At 43.6% G+C, this 27423-nt stretch overlaps 1 protein-coding gene across 3 annotated transcripts in view; it reads left to right on the top strand.

The window, feature by feature from the left end:
• The first annotated feature begins 304 nt into the window (after nucleotides 1-304).
• Nucleotides 305-27423, top strand: part of Nrip1 (nuclear receptor interacting protein 1) — an 87003-nt gene continuing 59884 nt past the window's right edge. The window contains exons 1-2 of one of the 3 annotated variants that reach the window (XM_029470240.1): nucleotides 305-452; nucleotides 21997-22071. The gene's annotated coding sequence lies outside the window, so the exon portion shown is untranslated. Of the gene's footprint in view, nucleotides 453-1142; nucleotides 1351-21993; nucleotides 22072-27423 lie in introns of those variants that run through there. The other 2 variants (XM_021185511.2, XM_029470238.1) reach the window with 2 other exon arrangements.

Below are 27423 nucleotides of genomic sequence, written 5' to 3'. Positions count from 1 at the left end.
GGTAGGGGGAGCGTTAAAAGGAGGCTTCACAAGTAAGATATGAAGGGAGTAGAGAGAATAGGATTTAAAAGCAGAAAACACAAGGCGAGGAAGAGATCATGGTTTCTTATTTTTCTCTCCTCCCTCCACTTTCTCGCCTCACCAATCTGTTAGCCCACCTCAAATTTAGAGGCGGGTTCAGCGAGAGCAGGCTGCAGGAAACCCAGGTTTCCCCGCATTGCCACCCTGGCTTCATGATGTAATTGTTATTTATTGAGACTCTGAACCCAGCAAGAGCTGCTTTAAAGAAGTGACAGCCCATCTTCTAGTCCTGTTGGGTCAGATCCTTCCTGGGGGTGGTGCAGATTGGCGGGCAGACCCTGCTGGAGACTTTGCAGTGACAAAGCAGCTGAAGAGAAACCAGGTTCCTGGGTCCTGCGTCCGTCTAGGGAGCTGAGCTGTGCACTCCTCAGGTCTCCTTTCCAGTTTTCCGCTTGGAATCATGCCATATTTATCACTGGGTCCTACTAGGTGCTGAGCATGGGGTCAAAATGACCTAGAGTTATACAGCGCCGTAGCTTCCGGGATTTGAGCGGGACACAGATTTTAAGGAGGTGGAAATTGAGGGTGGGTAAAGGGCGCCAAGAGAACGCGTGTTTGTGGGGTGAAACGGGAGAAAGGGAGGCACTTAAGGTGCCAGCCCGTAGGCTGGGGAACCTGGGGTAGGATTAAGGTGCCCCGACGCCCCTGTGGTGCCCCCAGCGTTTGCCCCAGCACGGGTGACATGGGCGATCGCCTGGCCCCTAGCGGGCAATCTGTCCAAGCGGCTGGCTGGACGGGGCTGGGAAGCCAGGGCGCCGGCTCGGGAAGCACATCACCCCCTCCTTCTCCGGGACTAACCGCGTCCTCTCTCTGCCTTCAAGGCCGATCAGTCTCGGACCCCCACCCGGAGCCCGGGCGAGGAGGCCTGCAGACGCCGGGTGGGTTCCCCGGCTCCGCCGAGCCTCCGGGTGCGCGCTCGGCCCGGGTGACAATGGGAGGGAGGGGCAGAAAAGGGTTAAGAAACTTGGCTGAAGAGCTGAATGGCGTGGAGCAGCGAGGGGAGGGACCCGGCCGCCGCGAAGTCGGCGGCGGAGGGAGGAGCGCGGCTGCGGCGGGCGGGCGGCGAGCGAGGCGCTCAAAGTCAGCCTCGCAGACATTGCAGCAGAGCCCCGAACTCGGGAGGCGACGGCGACCGCGGCGCAGGCGGAGGACGAGCCGGCCCCAGCCCGCCCGAGCGCAGCGCCCGTGGCCTCGCGCGGCCGCAGGGCACGGCTAACCTGGGAAGGAGGGAGCGACGCGGATCGGCGGCCCGGAGCCGCGGCGGCCTCGGTGAGTGGCAATCGCGGCCCGGGCTCCGTGCGGAGCTCGCGGGAGCGGACGCCGCGCCGCCCGGGCACGGCCTGGGTGCGCGGCCCGTGGAGGCGGCGGAGGCCGGGGGAGGCCCGCGGGGAGCTCCGGGAACACGGATCCCGGGGACAGCCCTCCGCCGCGCCCCGCTCCGGCTCTCCCCGGGAACTCGCGGGCCCGGCCGGCGCAGCCGCCAAGTTGTGGAGTTCCCAGCCGCGGGCTCGTCCGTGCCAGCCTTGGCGCGAGGGGCGCAGCCGCCCTGGGTGTTCTGCGCCGGGACCCACGCGGGTAGCCGGGTCGCGGGGCCCCGGTTGAGCTCGCCCGCCCGGCTGCCCCCGTTGGCCCCGAGCCCCGGGCGCTGGCTGCCGCGCCGCTCGGTCCTGCCGCCCAGCGGTGCTCGCGGTGGCGCCCGCGCTGCTCCCCGCCTATCGCTGCTGTCTCCCTTGCGCGGTGCTCGCCGATCCCCGGCCGGGAAAAGTAACTCGGAGAAGGGACAGCGCTGAGCCCCAGGCCCGGCCTGCTGGGCACGAGCTCCCCGCTTGCCGAGGGAGGGCGAGGCTCCTTGCACCCGAGGCCTCAGCCCAGTTCCCCCAGCATCCGAGAGGGGGTTCACTCGCGTGAGCCTGGTGAAGTCCGGGGAGACCGCTCTCCTCTCTAGTGCCACTGTCCTCCTTTAATACTATTGTTGTTAGAAGAAACCCTCTAGCGTGCAAACATTCCCCAGACCCTCCTATCCCTTTCCAAAGTAGTTTCCAAATTTTAATCAGGAGTTGATATTCAGATTGAAGGAACAAAGGAATCCACTGTGTTTAAAAGGCGGACAGGCAGAGAGTCTGACACATGTTGATCTCTAAGGCATTCCAGGAGTTTCTACCTTCCATCATGTCAGTAATTTAATTGGATTCTGGCGGTCGTAAACGAAAAACGGAACGTTAGGTAATTTCACGTTAAAATACTTTGCCGTTGTTGTTGTTGTTTTAATTAATGGGTCATTTTAGTTGGGGGAAAGTCCGGGCATGATTAGGTGCAAGAACTTTTAACTCATTTTTTTTTTTGTGTGTGTGGCACCAGGCTGGAGTTTGTCTGCTCATGTAAGCTGATTGTGACACTGAAGGAAAACCGTGTTTTTAGAAAAAGAGAGACAGTCTAAAAGTAAACCAAGATTGGCATGTCTGTCTGTCTGTGTATACGAGTACATGCTTAAATGATGTGTGGTCTGTATTTCTTGGGTTTTGTAAAGCAGGGGCTTTAGTAATTCTTTAAAGTTATGAATTACATTGAACCTGCTTATTAGTGAATCACAGGTTTAGCAAGTGGGCGGCATCTTCTTCCAGATGCAATTATCCAGTGTTTAATCATCAGGTTGCCACCTTTGTCTAAGAGTTGGTGAAATAAGTCGACTTTCTAAACAAACGGTGCTTCCTCTGCACAGCCCCTAAGAGTGGCTGCTGTCTGGAGTATGTTGAAATCTTCCACTTCCAAGTGAGTTGCCCTGGTTTTGCCCAGCAGTTTGGTAATATCCAACAGGGTTTAATTGACTCAGGGACTTCAACACCAGAGGAACTTTCTGTACAGGACTTAGTTACTATAGACAAGGAAGGAGAGTCAGGATTGTAGCAGGCGGTACCTGCAAACCCGATACTTATTCCAGCCTGTTTTATAATAACTCTACTGGGGACACTTCTCTCCACACTTAGCCTTTCAGGGACTGGAGCACGAAGAAAATATACTTAAAAAGTAGACATACACACTCTAAGGAGGGCAGTTTGGTTGCTTGCTTGTTGGTCTACCGATGAGTTCCGTGAAGTGCCTTCAAGATACTTGAAATTTCACCAGGCTTCAGTGGCTACAAGAAGACTTAGAGCCACCTACCTGTGTTTCCAAACTTTGCAGAACTTGAGTTTTTATAATCGAGAGAGATCTGAAAATATTGTGCGTTAGCAATGGCAAAATGTTTGTGGATAAGGCCAAGGCTTTGACTCCTCCAGTTTTAAGAGCAAAACATTGTGATAAAAAATAACCTATACCACCACCTAGAGTCTGTTTGTTAGTCTATTGCTCTTGGAGTTTGCTTACGTTGACACGTCCCTTATGGCTCCTGTATAGTCAAAACATGATTAAGAAGTTTAGGCTTTCCAAAGGCCATCCCGGAGAACAATTATTTCAGTAATGCATAGCAAGTGCCAATTTAAATTACCCATGCCGCTTTCGGAATCAAAAATTATGACATATCAACTCAAGTGGGCTAGTCTCCAGAAGATATTAATTCAAAAGAAAAAAAAATTTTTTTTTTTTAAAGATAGCTTCTTTTAGCTTGAGCTTGTGCTCCAAGGTGGCTCTGACTGTGCAAAGATTTTCCTGTGTTATTAGAGATTCAAGAAATATTACAAAATAAGTGTTCTCAGTGCCTTGGGAGGTTCTGGGGGGGGGGTGTTACACAGAAGCTATGATTAAAAAAATACAGAGAGGGAGGAATGGTGCCACTTAGCAACATTTTGGATGTGGAGAAGGTTAGAGAGTAGAGAGTCAATGCCTGTGGGATCAGGTGTTTGCGCATACAGTCAGTGTGAAGCGAAGTGCTATATAACCTGTCCTGCTGGAGGACTGTATGCAGGGAAGCAGTCTGTTAAAACAGGAGGCCTGAAGGAGGCACCCTCTGCCATGTGGCTTATCACATTGTCCAAGGAGGAAGTAAGGCCCCTCCTTCCACGGTGTCGCCTGAAAGATGGCCTCCCAGATCTTTAATTAAATATCAGCCGAACAGAGAGAACTAGAGCACTGTATTCACTCTGCCAGACATCACTATTTTAGAACATCGAGGACAACCAAAAAAATGAATTAACTCCTATCTGAAAGCAGAGTTTTGAGGAAGGTGACAGATGAGGCAAAAATATGTCAATCTAATGGAACACATAGGGAGAGCAGGATAGATCTGCCATCCCTGGCTCTCCAGACAGTTGAGAGGAAAAGAGGTTATTCTTAATCACATACATTCATCGCAAACCAGCAGCAGAAGACCATGACACGGAGATCATTTTAAATCAGAGTGGCTTAGGACCTAGGAGGTTAAAGGTGTTACATTCTTTTTTGGGGGGGGGGCGGGAGGGGGAGTCTGAAGATGGCAAGTAACTCCTGTCTTTCCAGAACAGTAAACACTTTGATGTATGAAGTTAAAAGATCGTTCAGCTAAAAATATGTTTAAGGCATTTAAATTTTAATCAGGACAAAAAAAATTGCTCATTTTTAAAGTGCGACGAGTCCCCTTTTCTCTTTTATGTATTAAAATTTAGGCTTCCTGACACAGTTTTTTAAAGTTGTGGGCTAGTCACTTGGGTTCTCTCTCCACCCCCACTCCCTTCCCCACTCCTCCCCTCTCATCCTCCCTAGCTAAAATAAACAAGTTCTGTATCCTTAGCCACTTCCCTTCATTCCGTGAAGACTGCTTTAACTTGTTGACTTCGCTCTGTCCCTGTGGCCTGGTGAGGTTTCTTCTGTACCTTCCCACCTTTCATTTCAGGTGACCCATACACCCTCAGCAATGGGCTTTGCATTTCCAAATGATGCTTTACGCATGCAGGGATGATGACTGAGGAAAAAGCGTTTGCTGTTCTTAGCAAAACCCTGGATGTCCTTATCATCCAACCGGAGACAACATTTTAATTTAAAATATCCTGACTTCTCTTGAAGAGTTAATGAATTTATTATTATTATTATTATTATTATTATTATTTTGGACAGAATATGGTAGGGTCCTTCCTGGATCTGTGACTTAAACCGTTTGATTGTAGTTTTTCAAGAACCCACGGATGAGCATTCTCATTCAGTAGTATTCGGATAACAACAGTCAGAAACCTAACACTATAATGAACTGGGGGAAAGGTAAAAAGCCAGGCTTGTCAGGGAGGGGATGAGGCAGCCTTTGGGATGGAGCTAGGATCTATCTGTGCAGCCATGGGGATGGACAAATAGTGAATGGAGGAAAGAGATCCTGTTTCCCATTCCTGTTTGCATCTGATGCTGGAGTGGGGACGGGAATTGCTGATGGTAATGGATTCCCTCGTATGAGGCCAGCAATATTATATAAATAGTGATTGTTGTAGAGGATGAGATGACAGGTCCTCCCTTTGTGCAGATTCACATTTGGTTGTTGAATGTTCTTCTTGTGTATCTGAAGTGGAATGTCAAACCTGGGTGCCAGAATAGAACCAAGGAGGTCGGTCCTTGGATATCGTTTCCCTGTTTCTTTCATCAGTTCTTGTAGAAGATCTGGAGTTCTTTAAGCCTTGCTGTGGACATGGAAAACTGAGTTCTGAGGTTTAGATGGTGACGTGGAGCTGCTGCTCCTTTAAGAGAATCTCATGATGGAGAAGGCTGGGCGTACCTGACTACAGGAAGAGGGCTTGAAGTATATTGTCTGGTTATCCAAGGGAGGGGATGGACGGACAGCAGAGGAACCAGAAAGCTCATCGGGCTTTCCTTACAAATATTTGATGTAGCTACCCATCATTTTTTTTCTTTTTCATTTTTCATTATTGGCATTTAATGTTCAATCACTCTGTATGTATACCAGTGTGTAGAAATTCTGAACATTAAGTCGCAGTTTATTACAGACAGAACTTTTGTTTTGCTATGGGAATGAAATATAAGTTTTTCGTGATGAACACTGGTATGTGGACTACCAGGAAGTTATGTCATTATTTATTTATTTGTTTGTTTGTTTTTGTAGCTCTTACTGTATATTCTGTATCATGGGCCTTGATAACGTAAGTGACCCCCCCTCCCCCACACTTTCTTGCAGACACGGCAAACAAAACATTATAAAACTTGTGGTGTTATTGATCATCAACATGCCTTGAACAAGACGATTTTTGTTAGGTTCACAAGGTGGAGAGGAGGTGTGGACTTTGTAAAAGCTGTGGTCCGTTTTACAGTTGTATGGGGGGGTTTGAATCAGGCTAGGGATGAGTCTTTAGCCTAGAACCCCAGGAGTGCTATGGAGAGACGCAAGCCTGAAGAACGCAGAAGGGCTGGCAGCCCCCCAATAACAAGAAAGAAGTCACTTGGGTTCTGAAGAAAAAGCATACTATCTGTAGGCTAGAAAAAAATATTTGTAATGTTATGCTAGTTTTAAAGAGAGATTATACTTGAAGAAAGTCACATGGATAATTAGAAGTTATGATTCATCCGTTTGTTTGTTTTGGCTGAAGTAATGCTAAGCAAGACTGCAGCGTACCCTGAAGCCGGCTGGAAAGGTAATTGTGATGTCCGAGTATTGATCACCTCTCTCTCTCCTTCTTTCCTTCAATCTTCCTTCCTCTCTCAATTAACAGGACTGGGGCACACCTAGGATTTTTGTTAAGACCCTGGGCAATAGAATTAGCATCTGATAGAGTGAATAGTCCTTGAGATCTCAGCCTGCCCCGGGTTACCTCTCCACTCAGAGTTCTCACTTCCTGCAAGTGGAATTCTCACCGCTAGGAATGAAAAGCTCCGACTTAAAACCCACCTCTTGTTGTTCAAACACATTTAAGGGTGGAAGGAAGTTAGGGCTTGTTTGCCTTCATTTTGGAGTGACTAGCCCGAGTCGAGACTTTCCACAAACATTGATTTAGTCGCCTGCTTCAAAGCCCTCAGCCTCAGTTTCCCACCCACGCAGATAAGGAAGACTCCGGCAGCCTCACGCTGGTGTTTACTGAGAGCACCTTTAGTCTACTAATTAAGAAAGCCTGTCCTGATAAGCAGGGCCACCCCTTTTGAAGCCTGCACTTTCTACCTGCTGTAAAGGATTGTGGGCAACTCCCGGAGCTAAGGAGTTGGCAGCTTGCATTGTTGATAGTTTGCTGTGAGTATTTTGCTTCTGGAAGGTAGACATGGCGGGGCAGTTACCATAAAGTCAGGAGGAAAGCTGGTAGTAACGGCACTATACTTGCATGTAGTGGTTAAGCTAGCTGCTTGTGGTTATGACCTTTTAATTGTTGGATTTGCATAGACATAACACGCGGGCATGTTAAATATCACCTGACCATGCTAAATATCACTTCATTAAAAATGTCAGATGCTAATATAGCCTTACTAGAGTGAGGTGGGAAATTTAGCTTTGATACAAGCTTTGAGTGAGAATAAATACTATGATATGGTTTTTGATGTGGGCTTGAACCTGACATACTGTTGCGGTCAAAATTTGAGATTTGGAAGTTTTGCACAAAATGGGACTTCTTGAGGAATTTCTCTAGGAATAGAGAGAGATGGCTATTTGTGTATGTGTGTGTGTGTGTGTGTGTGTGTGTGGTGGTGAGGATGGGACCCAGGGCCTTGTGCATGGTAGGCATGTATGTGTTCCTACCACTGAAGCATGCCTGCAGCCCAAGAGATGAGATGTTTAGGCAAAGAATGATAAATGTATTGGGGAAAACCAAGTTTTACGTTTTCGATTTCAGAATTTTGAGTTTTTAGTAATCTAATCATTAGAGAGGATTTATACACTGGAAAGGAAGCAAAATAAGGGTGGAGGAGCAGAAGGAAAAAACATTGGGAGATATTGGAAAACTCCAAACGAATTAATGACACTCTTGCGTTGTTTCCCCAGAAGGATCATTCACACTAAAGGGTCGCACGGGACGGGGTAGGGTTTGATTTTTTTTTTTTTTTTTTTTTTTTTTCAGATTCTGTTGTTATGTCTCCCTTTTCATTTCTGACATTTAAAATTTTCATACTGACCCTACCCATTTCCTCACATCGGCTGCTCGAAATCACCTCATTCCAGTGCCACGTGATGTTTTCCTGATGGGCAAGGCCAGGCCCGGGGGGGGGGGGGNTTTTTTTTTTTTTTTTTTTTTTTTTTTGCGAAAGGACATTAAAAATAGTACTTCCGCTTTCTCACTCTACATTTCTTTCTCTTGTGTAGAGTCTTCTCCTAAATCAGTTCTGGTAAAAGGGAAGTCCTTTTGTCTCCCTCGGCAACGACAGCCAGTAGTGGGAGAGGTCCGATGTGATTTTAAATTCTGAGGTTCCGCTGTTTTATGTTAGGACGTGTTGTTGTTCATGATTTCAAACTGGTGCTTTTAGAGGAGTGGGGGTGACTTGACATGCGCAGAAGTAGCATTGGTCCGCGACTTTTACTGTTTTACCCCCTCTGCCCGCCCAGCAGGAGGAGCAGGAGCAGAGGAGGGAGAAAGGAAGAGGACTCACCCCGAGGTGGCACCTGCTCTCATGTTCTGGCCAGCTCACATGAATTTTTCTCTTTTAAAACAATTGCGTACCACCCCCCTTCCCCCCCCCCCCCCAAGAGATGAATGGATATTATTTCCTCTAGTTTATAGATACAGAAACCCAGCCCACTAGGTTTGCCAGAGTCACTTGCCTGAGGTCACACAGCTAATTTCATTTTCCATGAGAATAAGCCATCTTTGGAAAAGGAAACTAGCGACCAGCTGTCATTCAGGAAGCCCTGAGGAAGCCTTGCTCTCCTACCTGATAACCACAGAACCCAGGATGCGAGGACAAGCCTCCCAGCCTGATGCTCCCAGCCTGGTTTCTCTGGGAAGGCCTGTCTTCCATGCTTTTCCTCAGCTGCCTACCCTTAACCAGAGGCAAATGTAGTTCCAAGGGCAACTGGCCACTTTCGCCCAAACTTAGCCCCCAAGGGCACTCTCCTGCCAGTGCTAGCTCTCGTGAAGTGTACCACAGAATTACTGCAGTGCGCTTCAAGGCAACGAACGAATGCCACTGTGTTTCCTGATATAATTCATTAAAATAGCCTGTCATGGTCTTAATCTTGGTGTTCCCAAGGCTGACTGTGTTTGTCTACTTCAGAGGACTGCGGTAGCCAAGTGCCATAGCTTTCTCCGTCGAAAAATCGTGACTCTTAAGCCATCATATTTGGTTTATTTTAGTTTGTCTTTTTTTTTTTTTTTTTGGTTTGTTTTTACTACCTTTTCTTCAACCACAGTGGGTTTCTTAAAGACTATATGGCATGTTACTAAAGGAGTCTCCGAGCTCCAAACAGAAAATGGATAAGGCATTTGTGAGTTTATTGAGAGAGATAAGGAAGACGTGGCTTCCTAGGGGCAGTAGAGCTTGATGAGGAGGGAGCTGTCTTCAATTGGGGGCTTGCAGCACAGAGTACAGTTTTAAATACACACCAGCCATGCGCTTTTATTGTTCAGGCCATGAGGAATGGAGTTATAAACCTCTCCGCCCCCCCCCCCTTTAACTTCACTTATTTAAAATTTATGGAATGTTGAACCCCAAACCACTCTAACTGAGTACTTCCTCATAACACCGAAAGGCACAAGTTGGAACTGTATTGCAGACGTAGAGTGACACAGAAAGCGAATATACATAATATCTTGTAGTGTGCTTTGGATGGCGAATTGCTCAGTAAATGTTGGGAAATAAAGGATTCCCATAAAAGCTACAAGAACAGGGTTTTTTTGTTCTATCTTTTATTAAGAGAATAGTTGTTTTTTATTATAGCTAAATAAGAAAAGAGAGGAAGTTTAAACGTGAGCAAGCTGGGGACGAAAATCTTCTGTCTCCGATTACGTATTATTTTTCTAACCCTCCCACGCCTTGACTGAATTCGTTGAAATAGACTGAATCTGTGGGATAGCACACAGGGCTGGGCTGAGAGTTTGTATTTGACCCTCTGGTAGTTTATTAGTCTCCACAAACTTTGTACCATTGAGGCAAAACCCCAAGGCCTTGCATAGCTCTGGGGCTGGGGAGGTCCCAAACTCCCCATTTGAACCAGTACTGAATTTTGAATCTTCATAAATTGAAATAATGGCATGGTATATCTTCAGGATGGAAGAGGACCTGAGAGAAAGCTGTTAGAAGAGAGATCATCTTGTGTATTGTATGGATGCCATTGCTTGTCAACCGTCTGATGACCTATGGCTTAGGCAGGGAATTAGAAGGTGGGACATCTGGAAAGAGAAAGAATTCTGGGATAGAGCCAGGAGCAGGGGTTGCAGGGAGCCTGGGGGAAGATGTGAGGAGAAGGGTGCATGGCCCCTGAGCATATACCAGCCATGTGGCCAAATGGAGGTTAAAATAATTAGGTTATTTTAGTTATGATCTAGTCAGTAGCTACATGGCCAAGGCATTTGTAAATACGTTTTGAGTCTGAGTCTTATTTCTGAGAGGAAGAACCAGGGACAAACTTGAACAAACTGTGGATGGGGTGAAGTTAAGCACACACCATGTGGGTGGGGGTCTGGCCCTGCTTCCTCTTTTAGTACAAGCATTCAAGTGTACTTGGGACTTAGGAGTGATTTCTTTTTCTTCCATCTTAATCCTTTCTGTTTCATACTGCCCACCTTTACTTTTTGAATTTCTTATACTAACCCCAATCGATCCAGGGGATCGATTAACAGAATTTGTTAATAGTTTCTGTCATTGTTAACTTCAAAATCTCCAGAAGGAGGAGCTGAGCCTGTATGAATTTAACTATAAAGATTATGTAGTTGGCGTCTGGGTAGACCCAGGATGGAAGCTCAGGTCTTGATTTATGTCTGTTTCAGTCCTGGGCTTCTGTTTCTGATGCGGCCCAGGAAGGAATCGAGACTGGATAGGAGAGATCTGTAATCTGCTCTCAGCGCTGGGTCCGGAGGGCAAGTGGTGGGCAGGTACATCTCTGTAGCCTTGGGACATCATTTTCTTGGGGTCTTCAGGGTAGCCTTGGATTCTTTTCATAGTCCTCTGACTTTGTATAATCGTAGGCCTTTTTGTAGCACGGGTATGTGCGAGATTGCGCAGATACGTTGCTTTGTGTCTTCAAGCATTTTCAGTTCTGTTTAAGTAGAGACAGGGTTGAGGTTTCCTGGGCTTTCTTCCTTCCACATTAGCTTGTCTATCAAAGTCATCGGTTTTCAAGTCTCTCTCTCTCTCTCTCTCTCTCTCTCTCTCTCTCTCTCTCTCTCTCTCTCTCATTTTTTAGGAAGTCCTGTTGGTGAGACTTCAGGGCGCGGCTTCTGTGATGTGTCTAGGAGACACTCACTATCTTATAGCAAACTCCTGGATTCCCTGTCTCTCTCACTTTCTACCCGGTTTTCCTAAGGCATAGGCATAGGCATAGGCGTAGGCGTAGGCACAGGACTCCCACTTTTGGATCCGTGTTGGTTTTCCATGATGCTCTTGGTCTGCTGCAAGGAGAAGTTTTCTTGCTGAGAAGGGAAGACTATAATGTGGTTTTAAGGACAAATATTTAGAATGCAGTTGGAGATTCTGCTGGTTTAGTGACATGATGGTTCTGGGTTCCCCTAGACAAGGAACTTCAGGCCACTAAGGGATGCTGAGAGTTGAAGAAACAGGGAAGAGCACCCCCATTGGTTAACTAAGACCAAATAGTCAGTCCTGGACAGGTACCCACACATAACATTATATGAACTGAGCAGGTTGAATTTATGTGTTTATAAATAAACACACACACACACTTAACAACAACTAAGAAAAAAGAGGCCATTTAATTTGAAAGAGAGTTGTAGTGAGAAAAGGAAAGAAATGATGTAACTATAGTATAGTATATATATATAATAGTTTTAAAAAGCAACAGGAGAGCTTCCTATTGGAAGACTTAGCAGGACCTGGCACCATGAGCTGACTGTGTGACCAGACGACTCTTACTGAAGAGCGATGCTCTAAACTATCAAAGATGTTGCGTGGGATCCTTTTAGTCCATCGAGCATGGAACGTGTGGTTTTTTATGTGCTTTGAACCAAGTAGACCCTCGTCTGCACTCCTAGAACAGAGGGACACAGCAAGCAGAACTGTGTGTAGCCTTTGACACAGGCCACAAGCTGACAGTGCCTCGCCTTGGAAGGCACATTGGAAGAAAGAGTCCTGCTGATAATGAGGGGGTGAAAGAGTTCAGAAGCTTCCTGAAGGCCCTGACGTGTGATCTCTCTCTCTCTCACACACACTGTTGTGTATTCACTGATCCTAGGGGCCCTATTTGTCTGGTGTCTCTTCTCAGTAGACAGTAAACGCCATGCATGCTCATTGATAGGTTGTTAGTACCTTAGAGCCTGCCTCGGAGGAGGCTGTGCAGTCCTGGAAGATTGGTTGATGAGGATTACAGCATTCTCAATCTTTGGTTTATGACATTTGCTTATGTAGAACTTATGAGCGATTCATACTTGTTCTTCATTTCTTTGGTCTATTTAAATGAGCACTTCTAAAAGGAATAATATTGTACGCTTAAGATCCATCTTCTTTTCAGTTGTATTAATTATGGGAGAAAAATGATCATATCTGCTGGTGACATTGTAATTAATTGACAACTGAAATGAAATGTGTTTTATAATAAATAGTAAGTGTCTTCAAATTATACAAATTAGATTAGAAAATATGTTTAGCAAAATCTGTAGACAACATCTCATTTCTTTATTCCATATTAATTTTTGACGAAGTGGAAAGGTATTTCCGAACCTCTTAAGAAGTTTCCTGAGTCACTTATATACCAGCCTGAAGGGGCTGACCGACTGGGCAGGTTAAATCCTGTGGATTTGACTGCTTTGGAAGATGGACGCATCTGTGAGACACATCTTCAGATTTTATTTCTAGCCAGATGTGGTGATGCAGGGGAGGCAGAACAAGTGGGACCTCTGGAGTTCTAGGCCAGCCCTGTCTACAGACTCAGTTCAAGGAGATAGAGAGAGGGAGGGCCAGGGGGAGCAAAACCCTGTCTCAAGCAAAACCAACCAACCAACCACCTAACAAACTTCATAGACTTAAGTTTGAGGGTGGGAAGGTGTCATCTGTCCGTGGGACAGTGCTTGCTTTTGCTTTCTTCTTTTTTGGTTTTGAGGTTGGGTTTCCTTGTGTAGCTCTGGCTGTCCTGGAACTACCCGTGTATACCAGGCTGGCCTCAAACTCAGAAATAGGACTGTCTCTGTCTCCTAGATACAGAGATGAAAGGCATGGCCACCACACCTGGATAATTTCGTTTTTTAGTAGTCCTACAAAGTTAACTTATCAAGAATGGTTGAAGACCCAAACAAAGCCTGCTATCCTGTAGGTGTCAGTAGGATTCAAAGCCCCTTGTAGGGTTTAAAGACAGGCCTGCTCTGCTGGATCCGAATCCTGTCATGCTGTAGTGTTATTGTATGACTGATAATTAGTAATTGCTGATGGGAGGCAGAAAACAAAATGATATGGAAGTGAAGTTCAGATAATCCAGCTGCTGAGAGATTTAGTTTCAAGGCTAAATAAAGTGTATATATTATCTAGGTATGTACATATTATTAAAACCTATATTGTTATTAGCTTTGATCTTTAACAGTGTTCTTAAAATGAGTTTAACATGGGTTTGTGTTTTGTGAAGACAAGGTTTTGTGTGTGTGTGTGTGATGTGTCTGTGTGTGATGTGTCTGTGTAGTATGTATATGGTGTGTGTAGTATGTAGTGTGTATATGTGTGTGTGTGTGTAGTATGTATGTGGTGTGTGTGTATATGTACGGTGCACACACCCGCCCGCCGGCGAACATGTCAGGGCACACTTGTGGCGCTTGGTATTCTTCCACTACTTGGGTTCCAGGGGTTGAACTCAGGTCGTCTGGCTTGGCAGCACATGCTGAGCCATCTCACCAGTTCGAGACAAAGACTTTAGTGGGGATAACATCACCTGTCCCTGGCAGTGAATGTCAGGTGTTTCTTGAGTTCGACCAGTTATTCACCCACAAGCTTCACACCTTATCCCTTCTGGTATGTTCCTCCCAGAAGTGCCCCGATTCCTTTCTCTGAGGGCATTGCTCTAGCATCATGAACATACCCCTGATTAGTTTCCCTTAAAGCTCCCTCCCTTTGGAGTAGAATTATTAGTGCGCTTGCGCACATCTGAACGGCTCTGCTTCTGCAGACATTCCTATTCCGTTTAATAGAAGGTTACCTTAAACCTGTGAGGTTGAGAATTCGACGTAGTTAAGAATATTAATATAGAAGCCAGTTTAAAAATAGGTCCTTTTGGCAGCAAACAAAATGGCAAAACGTTGGTTTTAATCCTTTGACAGGGTAAAGCTAAGTTATCTTTATTTTTATTCATGGTTACGCGAGTGTGTCTGTGTGAGTTTATCTGCAGCATGCGTGGAGGTCCTGTGAGCTGGCGAGCCTCGGGTCCCCCGGAGCTGCAGTTACCCCAGGTTGTGAGCTGTTAGATGCAGTGCTGGGACCAGAACGTGGGTCCTCTTTATAAGCAGGTTTAGCCACTAAGTCATCAGCTCTCCAGCCCCACAAAACTAAACTTACCCTGCCTTTTATCCCAGTTGCTGTAGACATTTTACATTTTATGGCACTGTGTTTTAATTGTTATGTTACAGTGAAAGCAATAAAGAAGTTTTTTTTTTTTTTTGGTAGTGGTGTGAGGTATACGGAAGGAGAATGAGAAGCAGGTTGCTATGTATAAAATGAGCATGCCAACTTGGACTGCGTTTGATTTAGCCTGCTGTGAAGTTCTAATATTTCTTGGTTCAGATTTTTGAGATTCTTGTAAGTGAACAGAAATCCATAATTACATGTGTAGAAAAAAGATCTATTCAGAAATATATATATATATATATATATATACACATATATATATACACATATACATACACACACGCACACACATATATATATATACATATATAAATACATATGTATATATATACATATATAAATACATATGTATATATATACATATATATGTGTGTATATATATGTATATATATGTTTGTCTGGCGATTCTACATTCTGTAGCTCAAATTATTGGCTCAATCAAACTTGTCAATGAAACATTAGAACAACATTACCTTTCGTCATATTACCTCGGGGGGTGTTGCAGTACTTGACAGTCCTCTGTGACCATGGTGATATTGTTTCTAAAAAGCAAAAGAAGTGAGTCCAGAAGAGGAGGAACTCTTGGAGGAGAAAGGAAACATCACTTCTAAACTACATTGAAATTGTGATTTATTGTGTTTCAGGACTATCTATCTATCTATCTATCCATCCATCCATCCATCCATTATCTATAACGTATCCTAATAGGTACTGAAAAGTAGTATTGTCTTCCTAATGCTGTAATGCTGACCATAGTATTAATCACAGACACTGTGGTGTTTGAGAGCTGTGGCAGAGCTGTGAAATGGGTGAGTCATTTGACGTTTTCTGAATTGTTCTTTTTATAAAATAAGGAGGTTGGTGGAACGGAGATGGGGTTCTTCTCTGTAGAAATCAGCATGGCTTCAGAAGGGAACTCATTTTTTTTTTCCTTTTGAATGCATTGAGTATCAAGGTGCCCAGAACCTAAAGTTAAGATGATACCCCTTATGGTTTTTGGAGCTTGGCATTTAATATTTTACAGCAAAGTTTTTAGTGTAGCGTAATTGAACTTGTACTGGATAGGGTTAATAGGCTGGAACAAAAGGTCAAAGCATAAGGCATTAGGCTTAATTAAGGGCTAGCAGGAGTGGCAGGGGTGTGTGACAGTTAAATGGGTTTCCCACAGGCTGATGTCGGTTACAGTGCAACCCTGCCTCAACCTAAGCTGAGGGCAGCAGTGATTAGCAGTTTGACATGCCAGACACTTCTGGCCAATCCCATCTGATTTAGAGGTTAAAAAAGCACACCTTTATGAGCTGATGGATTGATTTGTGTGCCCGTCTGGGAAAGATTAGAAGTCCAAGGCCGATGCTGTAAATGTCAGTTATGGAAGACTGTACGTTCTTGGTTGGCTCAGTCCTTTAACCGTCAACTGTTTTATAATGGGGGATAACTGCTGTTTATGGAGCTGAATGCAAAAGGGGTGGGTGAGCAGGTGAGGTGGGAAGGGGAGTGTCTCCTAGACAAAATTACAATTTAACATATTCCATAGCAGGTGCATCGAACTGGAGTTCTCTTGACCTCGCCTTTCCAGTCGGCGTCACAGTTTTCTCTTGTGTTAACCTGAGCGAGACGTTCGTCTAGAATTTCCTTTTGCTTACAGAATTGTTAGGCGGCTTTCCTTGGGCACCTCTTTTGCAAGCAGAAGGGAGGTTTATCTCCATATCATTCTATGTGTTTTACAAGGTGGAGAGAGAAATAAAAGAAGTCTCCACAGTCCTGCTCACACGCTGCTCTTCGTTAGGAATGTATGGTCATTGAGAAATGAGAAAGTGGCTCAGGAGAAGAAGTTATTGTGCTCATGGCTTCTCAGAACATGTAAGCCCAGGGCTTGGTGGCGTGGGGAAGCAACAATGTTGCCTGGAGACACCAAGAGGAGCTAGGGAGGAGACTGGGCTGGTGTTTATTGGGATTTCCATGGGACAAGCAATGAAGGGCTGGGCAGGGAAAGCAATTTTTAAGACTAGGTAGTCTTAAATGTAGCCATTTAATTCTAGATGGTACAATGCCTAGGAACTAATGATCTATATCTTCTTATATATAACAATATGATCGCTGATATCATATAGTAGCTTTGAGTTAGGTATAGGTATAGAACTGGTGTACAGGAATCGTCTTCATTTGCTTCGGTGGTGTGAAACAAGCAGAACAATGTAGTGTGTGGGCCACGTGGAGGGGTGGAATCTTGATTGATCACTGTGCCTATCAGAGGCATGGTGGCATTGGGTCCTAGGCTGTTCCAGAGGGAAAGTCTTTCAGATAAATAGATCATTATGATGTTGAAACATTGTGATCTACAGAAAAGGAAAAGGAAAGTGTCAAAGCCCCATGCGTGCACTGTGGGTGGAGTTTGCTCCAGTCGTCTAAGCATGTGATGCAGAATTGGCGTGCGCACCTTCTCGCTGCAGAGGACGGCCAGAACTTCCGTTTAACTGGGTTATAGGCCCAGCCCCCTTTCTTCAACCCATGCTTCTCCACACGGAACGCAGAGACGAGTGCATATTTAATATTATCTTTCTAAGTATGATCCAACACCCAGAGATCATGTTTCCTCATCTTCTTTTTCATTTTGTGTGATGTTTTTCTTTCCAGAAAGCTATGGTATACTGTTAAGATAATTGGTTTTCAGTTATACCAATATTTAACAATAAATGGTGATCAAGTTGTGATTATAAACCTTGGCATCTATGTCTTCTAAATGTCCAAGGAGTGGAAAAATCCTGATGTTTCGTGGATGTTTTAGAACTTAGGATAATATCACAATCAATGTGCTAAGGAGCTTAAATCACTGTCAGTGAGGTGGGCTTTGAAGAAGTGTTGAGAGAAACAATGTGGCCTTTTTATTAGAAAACAAAAATGCCATTGGAAGTGTTAGTGCAAATAAAAAAATGTAGCAAAGTCCATTGGAAGCAGTGCTGGGAGTTTGAACTCAGCCTCACACCCCTTCTGTTTAAAAAAAAAAAAAGAGAGAATTTCCTCTTGTAAAGCTAAAAGTTGACCTTGAATTGTATTTCAAAACACAGCTCATCCAAAGCAAATTAATTTATATATACAAATAAAGCCTTTTAATTTATTACTTTAAAAGGACACAGTGGGGGTAGGAGGAGGCTCAGTCAGCAAGGCGCTTGCTGTGTAAGCATGAGAACCAGGAGTCAGATCCTTAGAACCTGCAGTCTTTTAACACTTGGGCTGTGGAGACAGGTCCCAGCTAGACCTGCACGATGGGTTGGTGAGCTCCACCTTCAGGCAGAGCCTCTGTCTCAGAACAAGATGGACACCCAGCCTCAGCTTCTGACCTCCACAGGCGTGAGCACCCAGCAAAAGAGAAGGTGACGTATGTGATCTGATGCTATTGGAGTGAGTTAGACATATAGCATGGTAGGTGTGCACTCAACCCATCCAAGTTCTTCCTAGACGATCATAGGTTGCAGTGGGCTAGGCCCCATGCCATCGGAGGTGTTAGCGCAATGGAAAGCTGTAGGGAAGTCCATAGGAAGCCGTGCTGGGAGTTTGAGGTTAGCATCATACTCCTTCTGATCAAAAACTTATGTGCGAGAATTTCCTCTTATAGAGCTAAACATTTTTTCACTTCTCTACAGAGAGAAGGTGACGAAGCATGGCTTTTGTAGTGTCGTTTCTCTTCCCCTAAGTCATTTTTAAATTGCAAAATGTTGGCTTAGGTGGCATAGTGTCAGAGGGTTTGCTTAGTAAATTAAATATAGGAGACTTGACTGAGAGAAGCATTTTGGGACAGTTTCCTGGGATAGTACATTAAACCCCAAACAAACAAACATTTGATGCTTTATGTTGGTGCTAATATATCTAATGTATATATTAGCTATATAATATATATTATATCTATATCTATAGATAATAAAAGAATCTAATATATCTACATATCTATCTATCTATTTATCTGTCTGTCTATCTATCTATCTATCTATCTATCTATCTATCTATCTATCTATCTATCTGTATTTTACAGCCCATCTGTGTAGTTTCCTTTCCTTTCGTTGGGTGAATTAAAGTGTTGTGATATCTAATTTATTTTAGACTTGCATTTTATTATGGGAGAGGAACTGTTTTATAGGGTTGTTGTTTCAGTATATCTTGATACGTTTTGGCGTTTGAAGAGTACTCCTTGTGCCCTGTCATTTATGGTAGTGGATTTCTTTCAACCTATGGTATTTCCTTTCTTTTATTAATGCAGTATGACTGGACCCGAGACTTTGGAAGTGCGGTCCTCTAGTCAGTTAGTGGAACATATGCTTGTTCCACTTATTAAAAATGAAACAGAAACTCTTGGCTTTTTCTTTTTAATCTGGAGATGGAAAGATCTTGTGCATGTTATGTAAGCACTCCACCACCGAGCTACTGTCTTACCCTCATAGATCTTTTTTTTTTTATAAGGAGGAAAGAAAATCATAATTAAATATATATATATATATATATATATATATATATATATATATATATATATATATATAACTACATCAATTCCCCCTCCCTTTTCCAGCCCCCACCCCATTCAAATTCATGGCCTGCTTTTCTCTAGTAGTTATCATTAAATAGGTAGATAAATGCAAAAGATACATAAAAAACCACCTGCAGCAGTCGAATCCCTTTGCTCTACTGGTGAGAAGACTAGTTCTCCATTCTCGCCTGCTTAGCTTCTCAGTTGTAGTTATCTGTAGTTGTGTGTCTATGGGTGGGGACCGGTAAGATCCTCTAGTCCCCTCCCCCACGCTTGCATGTTGATTGGCGGTGTCATTGCCCAGACCTTGTTTATGCAGCCATATTGTTGAGGATTCGTGGGTGATGCCTCCCAGTCATTTTTGCCAGATATAATCTCGCAGAGGACTTTTTGTTCTCTGGCTTTTACTATCTTTGTGCTCCCTTCCTCCTTAAGTTTCCTTGACCCTTATGTAAGGTTGTTGTGTTATATACGTGTCAACTAGGGACACAATTATAAACAAAGGGTGCTGTATACATTAAAGAGTTAGAATTTTAATATACATAACATCCTTTATTTATAACTGTATATACGTACACATATATATTTGTTTCTAGAAATCATTGGGTGATGGTAGAAAATACTAGCTCTCTCATGTGTTTTGGTTTTTTTTAATGCTGCTAAAGGATATGGAATGTTTCTTTACCCCAGTGTTAGGCAGATCTGAGAGCCAAGAGTATGTGATGGACTTATTCAACCATATTCTTATTGTTCTGTATGTGATTGTAAAGTGGGCCTGAGTGTGCGTGCTCAGATGTACCTGTGTGCACGGATGTGTGCACCTGTTGATTGCATCACTCCTTTGGTGGCTCCTAACTCAGGGTGGAGGGGGTGCTTCCCTGTCGTTGTCAGTGGATCATTTCTCCTAGGTACGCGTCCTGCTTTTCTGTGTTCTGTGACCTTGCAGTCATGACTTCAGCCCAGAATAGTTTCAAAGTCATGTAAATGAATGCAATTAAGGTATTGCTTATCAACATCCCTAGTTCAGATGGAACCTTACTGGATGGAGAGGCTTGTTTGTCTCATGAGGAAGGTCAGAATAAGGTTAAATTGTATTACATAAAATGATACAGGGATGTTTTTATTAAGCTGATGGAAAAAAATGTCATAATTGAAAAAATCCTAATGTTTTCCCCTCTAATTATCTGAATGTCTTCTTCATTTTTTTTGTCCTTTTTGTTAGTTTAGTTTTTTTGTTTGCTTGATTATTCTCTGGAATAAATGACACTTTCAAGGAGATGTCTTTTGTCTACTTGTAAAGCCTTGGGTTGGGACATCTTACTCTGTTACAGTTCTAGGTGTAATGATGAGCACCGCTAAGATGGCAACTTGGCTGCTGATGGGAGGTGGCTCTGGGCTTGCTAATGTATGTCCTTAGAAGACTTGTGCAGTGCCAGTTACCAGGCAGGTGACACGGGACCTTTAAACTGTAGGAAAGACAGTCCTACTACACAGGTAGGCCTATGGTCTGTGGGATAGACAGAGCTCCAAAGTAGACACTGGAGGCTGTATGGAGAAAGGGCTGAAAGTGTGACTGTGTGGATATAAAGCAATTAAGAGAACAATAAGTACCACTCTCTCTCCTTTTGTGATTTTTCCAAAGTAGGCTGTACTCATCGATTCAGGATTTAAGGCTCCTGTTTACTTAACAGCTCTTTACTGAGAGATGCTCTTGCAACAGACATGACAGATACTTGGGGCACGTAAAAGAAAAATGAGTGACTCCCAGTCACAATGAGAACAACAATAAGTAGACACAGAACATTACTGAGAGATGGAGTGTTATAAGCCTGTTTAGCTAGCATGGAGGGGGGGGAGGCACCACACCAAGAAATCTGGCCTCTGTATAAAGAGACTGAAAGCTCCAAGTAAAATGAAGGTGAACTAGCTGCTTCATTCTGTAGGTTCGTATTTTGGTTTATAGATTTGTTTTTGTCATGTTATGATCCTGGAAAACGTATCCTAAGTTATGGATTAGACACTGAAGAGGCCAACTATGTAAACTTGTGAGTCCAGTAGAACAAAGATGTAATAAGATCAGGATATGTCTACCATACCTTCCCAATCACTGGCTGACTGCACCGTTGGCCCATTGATCAGCATAACCATTAAAAGCCCATGCCTGTACAGTGGAGGCCATGTCTCTGCTGGCCAAATGTATCCTTCAGCCAGGCATATCCTCTGTAGCCTTTGGGCCGTCTGTTTCCCAAGATAGTTATATAGTTATGGATAGAGCTACAAAATCTTAAGCACTTGTAAGAGCAGGGTGGAGGGTGGGGTGGCTCAGTTGTGTGAGTCTTGAATTGAGAAAAGGTGATCGTGTTGAGTTGTGGTTTCAAAAGTTTGGATACACCTCCAACCTTCTCCTTGTCTCTGCCACTTTGAGAAGGTACTTCTACATCTGAGTTTAACCTTCTCTTCCTACTGTGCCAGAAGCAGCTGGGTGTTTTAAACCCTTTATGAATGTCAAGTACTCCCCATGTGGTTTTCCCCAGAAATTCATCTCTATTCTAGCAAGGGCGAGTCTACTGTTAGCATGAAGACAGGAGTCTAAGTAATTGTACAGCATAAGTGGTTTCATTAGCAGCCACAGTCAAGGGAAGCGTGCATGCCTACATGAGACTCAAAATACAGTCGTCGTCTGTCGCTTCTTGGAGATAACTTATTTTAGTCTACAGTTAATACTCCAGTTTCAAACACATTATCGAAATCATTTCACGCACTCAATGTAACACATGTCTCTCTCTTGCTTTCAGAAGGCGTGGACTGTGAGCGGTTGCAGAGCTGTTCTCAGGACCTATTACTTTAACATTTGGGAGGAACACATCCAAGAGGTATTGACTGTTCTTTGTCTCGTTGCTCCATCTCTTAAAATAAATTACTTAGAGTCCATCCTTTCTGTGCTAGGAACGTGAGACTGTTAGGCTTTGTTCTGTTATTTTCCTTAATGTTTATCTGTTGGTACACCAGCTTGACATTTGTCCCAGTCTGTCCTATCCATATCTCTCTGAAGCGCAGTGCAGTAGGTTATGGTGGCCAGGGATGTGTTGGAGCAAAATCTCTGAAATTTATTTCTGAACAGGGTGCAAGCCAGAGGTGGAAGTGGGCTGGGAGAATGGGAATGGGAACAAGGTACACCCTTGGACGCCTTAGGGGTAGCACCCTACATCTTCTAACTAGGTCCGACCTCCTAGTTACCTATTCAATTGTGTATTCATGAGAGGTTCGATCCATTGATGTAGCTAATGCCCTCCTCATCCAGTTCCTTTTCAGTAAGCCTGGAGAGCTATACCGAGCCTTTAATAAATGGGCCATCTTGGGGACCACTTCATTGGTAAACCCCAATGCAAAAGTTTCTTTTGTAATATCCTCTTTCATATTCTGTCTTGTATGTGTCTCCTTTAAACCATGCTGCTAGTTCTCTTGCCTGGAGCAGAAATAGATGATGTGCGTATACGCAAATGTAGTTAATCTAGTGTGCATCTGTTAAGGTTACAGGGAGTAATGAGTTCACTAGGTGAAGACTCATGGTTCACATCCACAGGACACAGCAAATATCGGTCTTCTCTGTTATTTCAGTCGGTTGGCTCTCAAGCAGTATGAATACAGAGGACGGGGGAGCGTTGCTCTGTTTCCCAGAATATTTGAAAGCTTCGTTCTGAGGAGTTTTGCTCTGAAAAAAATTCTTGAAATTTTTACTGTAATTTCAGAAAAAAAAAATAAGATCAGGATTGTAAGGAATTTGGAATCATTTTTATTAACTGAAGATAATAATTAACTATTATAATTACACATTTAAAGAAAGAAGCATTCAACTGTGGTAGTAAGGAGAATTGTTCATTTTTCAAGGCCTGCATGAATTTCCATTTATGAAAATGTATCATTATCTCAGAAGACGAGCATGTTTGATGGGCTGTGAACTGGATGGCACTATTAAAGAAAAACTCAACCTTGAAATAAAGCATAAAGTGGACAGCCCCTCTTATAAAATCAGCATAGGAATTGTTTTCAAGTAATGTCTTTGAAGATATAATATACAGGGTTCCTTTAATTGCTGCTTAGTGAGAAGACATTCTTTCACCAAAGTGTACCTTCCTTCTGTAAGGGAGATATCCTTCCTGGCGAGCTCGGAGTAAGTGTGTGCCTCTGTTGTCACGCTCCGTGGGTGTGCCCAAGTTTCTCGTGCAGCGTGCAAAGCAGCCTGCTGGCACTTGTTGAGAGTCACGTATGACTGAAACCCCATCTGGAGAGCATGTCCCTTCAGTACCCCTTTAGCTATTCGCTGCACAGCCTCTCTTCATCTTGCTTACTTTGATGTCCAATGCGGATTATCGTGCTAACTTAACTGTTGTAGCAGAACAAATACAGTTCCCCCTTTCTGCAATGCAGTTGTCCCAACCTCCCTTGGGTCACTCAGGACTAGTTTTGATTTCTGTGTACTGGCTTCCCCTGTACATACACTGGTCCAGTGCCCTTTCTCTCTTACTTAAGCACCATAGCTTGTACGTACAACTTTTGTAGTATGAGGTCTTGCAACAAAACTCACAGAAATGTCTTTTCTCTTTTTCACCGTTTCATGGGTAGGTATGGTCTTCCCTACCACCGTTGCAGCAACTTCAATATGAGCTTTTCTTATGAAGTAAAGACCTTTTTTTTTTTTTCACTAAAGGAAGCACTTTATGTTTATTTGACACATTAGTAAGGAATGTGATACTCTGACAGTGACTCTGATAAATGGTGGGATCCTGAGTAGTGGGCAGGTAACAGATACAAAGTGGACAACCTCGACAAAAGCATCGACAAAAGCATTGAGAGCTCATCACAGTCTTCACACCTAGACGCTTCCAACTAATGTTTCTAGACCATAGCTGATCTTAGAAAACTGAATCCACAGGAAGCGAAGAACTCTGAATTGTCCTAGAACCTTCCGTGAAAATCCACAGATACTCACGTTTCTTACGAAGTACTGTAATATTTGCATAGAACCCACTTCATTCTGACTATTTCTTAAATCAATCATAGAATATACCCAAATGCAATATAATGGCAGGTAAATAGCTGTATATGGTAAAGTTTGGAGCATACTATCAAATTATGTCATCATTTATATTGTTATATGTAATAATGTATATAATATAATATATAATATAATAATGATGTCATTACTCTCTAAACTATATTGGGCATAGAACAATCTGTATTCTCAGGAAATAGACTACCCCCATTACATATTTTCCATCCAGTTTGTCTAAACCTTTATACATGTGTGGGTGCATATCATCAGTATTTCTCCTTCACCTGTGTAGACATGGGGGTCACCACCTGTGTAGACACGTGGGGTCACCACCTGTGTAGACATGTGAGGTCACCACCTCTGTGGACATGTGAGATCACCACCAGTGTGGACATGTGGGGTCACCACCTGTGTAGACACGTGAAGTCACCACTGTGTAGACACATGGGGTCACCACATCACGGCAACATTTAATTTAGCTGGGTGTCGGACGCAGCCCTTAAGGGTCTAACCATTACATTTAAGCCCCAAGTGCTTCATGGGGACTCTTCGTTAACCTGTTCTTTAGTTGCTGATTACAACCTGAGGCTACGGCGTGCATCACTAGAAATTGTGAGAAATGAACAAGGTAACCTAGCTTGCGGTCCCCAGTGTCCTGCTAGAGGAAATGCAGCTGTCCACCTTAGATATTTGGCATTGTATATGATCATGGTGACTCAGTTGGGTGTCCTTCTAAGTCAGGACTTTGCCTTCCACCAATCACCAGCTTTTCTTTCTCTTCTTGGACATTTAAGAGTTGTCCTAACTCCATGGACTCTGTTTTTTAATTCCTTTTAAGTTTGAACGTGTAAGGGCCTGCTAACTTCTGACAGCCCCCTTTCCTCAGCTGCCCTTGCGCCCCTTGCTTTTGTGTGTGCAGGGTGTAACCAGTCCGCATTTCATTCTTGCAAATGTCCAGATGGCACGGGCTAGGGACGACAGTTTCGTGACTTTGGATTGTAACACGAACAGTCCAGTGTATTGCAGACAATGATCTTCATTTTTCCTTCCAGGAAATAGTTTTCAGGTAAATAGTAAAATCTCACCTGGTTTTGCCTCTTGTGGCAAGTTGTAGGTTTTCAAAGTGATTTCTTTTGACACATCCAGGTTAATAGAAGTTTCTCCCTGTGAAGGGTGAGTTTGGAAGTTGGCTCACCTTACGTGGAACTGCTTCAAACACATGTCCTTAACTACTGTTCGTGTCCTTATAGGTTTATAGTTTCCACTCACTGCAACAAAGTGAAAGGCTCTGTCGTTCTTTCTGGGTCATGATTTATTTTAAAATTTCAACATTTTTTTCAAGACTGACTTCCTTCCTTCCTTCCTTCCTTCCTTCCTTCCTTCCTTCCTTCCTTCCTTCCTTCCTTCTCTCCTTCCTTTCTTTCTTCCTTCCTATATTTCTTTTATACTTAAAAAAAGTTTTGGAAATTTTCTTGCAAAATGTTTTAACCAGCTTTCTTCCAGTAAGGGAAATTCAGGGTGTTTATTCCCTGGTAGTAACAGAAGCATTGCATTTGGTGAGTTTGCAGCTGAGAATTGTCAGAGGCCAAAATACCTAATAATGTTTTCTTATTCATGGTGTCTATCTGGGTCATAAAGGACTTGAATATATGTCTTTTGTGTCTGTAGCACAGCTGTAGGCACCGAATGCCTGGTTTCTGAATAGATTGTCAGTCTCTGGTGAATGTCTCTGGGACTCTGCTGACCCAGGCAGTTTTGGTGTGATAATATGGAGGGCATGTTTGTGGTGTCTGTGACTTGCATTACCAAGCCAAACTGGTTCACATGCCAATCCCAGCACCACTTCTTAGCTACAAGTTTCCCAACTTGACTGAGCCTTGTGCCTTCCACTTTGTTACTGTCTATTTTACAGTTAAATGAATCAGGCTTTGACTTAGCACTACTGGCAACAATTGTGACTTGTCTTGTCATAGCTAGGGTTAGTATTGTTTTGACGAAACACAATGACCAAAGCAACTTAGGGAAAGGGATTATTTGGCTAACTTCCGCATCATCAAGACAGGAGCTCAAACAAGGGCAGTAATCTAGGAGCAGGAGCTGACCCAGAGGCCATGGCGGAGTGCTCTTCACTGACGGGCTACCCATGGCTTCCTCAGCCTGCTTTAAACAACAGATTCATTGATTGTTTTAGCGCTACACTACAGAATTATCTCCACTTAGTTCTTTCCTCCCAGGGACTCTGATGAGAAAATACTGCCGGAAACATCTCCATTAAGTATTACCCTTATGTTTTTCTCTGCGCCATCGTTAGCCAAGTATTCTTTTTTTTTTTTTTTAATGCTAGCCAAGGGCCAGTAAGATGACTCAGCACGTAAATGCAATTGCCACCAAGGCTAATGACCCGAGCTCCATCTCTAGAACCACGTGGCGAATGGAAAGAGCAAACCCTTCTGGCCTCCACTTATGCACCCACCTGCACATACATACAGAAAAATACACAAATAAAATGTAATCAATTACATATAAAATATAATCAAATATCTTCTAAAATTGAGACCTAATACTGATAACTAGTCATGGTCTAAATTACAGATACCATAAATGGATAGATAAGTTGAGCCTATAGGAAAACTTTGTAATGTTGCCTATTTTGATCCAGTTGTGCCCACAGTACATCCTTTTGCTGTTATTAGAATTACATAAATTTGTAAGATTTTTCTTATGCTGTGGTGTTATGGTTCTGAGACCTGAAGTTCTCAGTTTAAACCAGTTGCTTGGGCTTTGTGGATAGCAGAAGGTTTGGTTTGAAATTAACAATCAAAGGGCTTTTTGACTCCAACTGACTGCCATTTACCCTCTCTCTCCTAGGATTTCTTTGGAATGAAGGGTGGCATGTGTAGTGAATGGCAGTGCCCTCGGCTGCATTCTGAAGAGTGTGCACACTCACAAAGAACATAATTACTGCATGTAGTTTTGCTTAATTCGTTATCACCATAGTGGTGTATTTGGCCTTGAAAAGTTTCCTCCTATGTTCTTATTACATAGCTTCCCCTGCCTCCTCTTCACTTTGGATGCACATTTACCATTTTGAAGAGTGTTTTAGGCATGTAGGGATTTGAGCATGATCTTATAATCTAAGCAATGCTCAATAGTACATTTAGATGTGCTCTGG

The sequence above is a fragment of the Mus caroli genome, chromosome 16, assembly GCF_900094665.2.
Source record: "Mus caroli chromosome 16, CAROLI_EIJ_v1.1, whole genome shotgun sequence".
NCBI classification, from domain to species: domain Eukaryota; kingdom Metazoa; phylum Chordata; class Mammalia; order Rodentia; family Muridae; genus Mus; species Mus caroli.
This window is presented reverse-complemented; position numbering and strand designations above follow the sequence as displayed.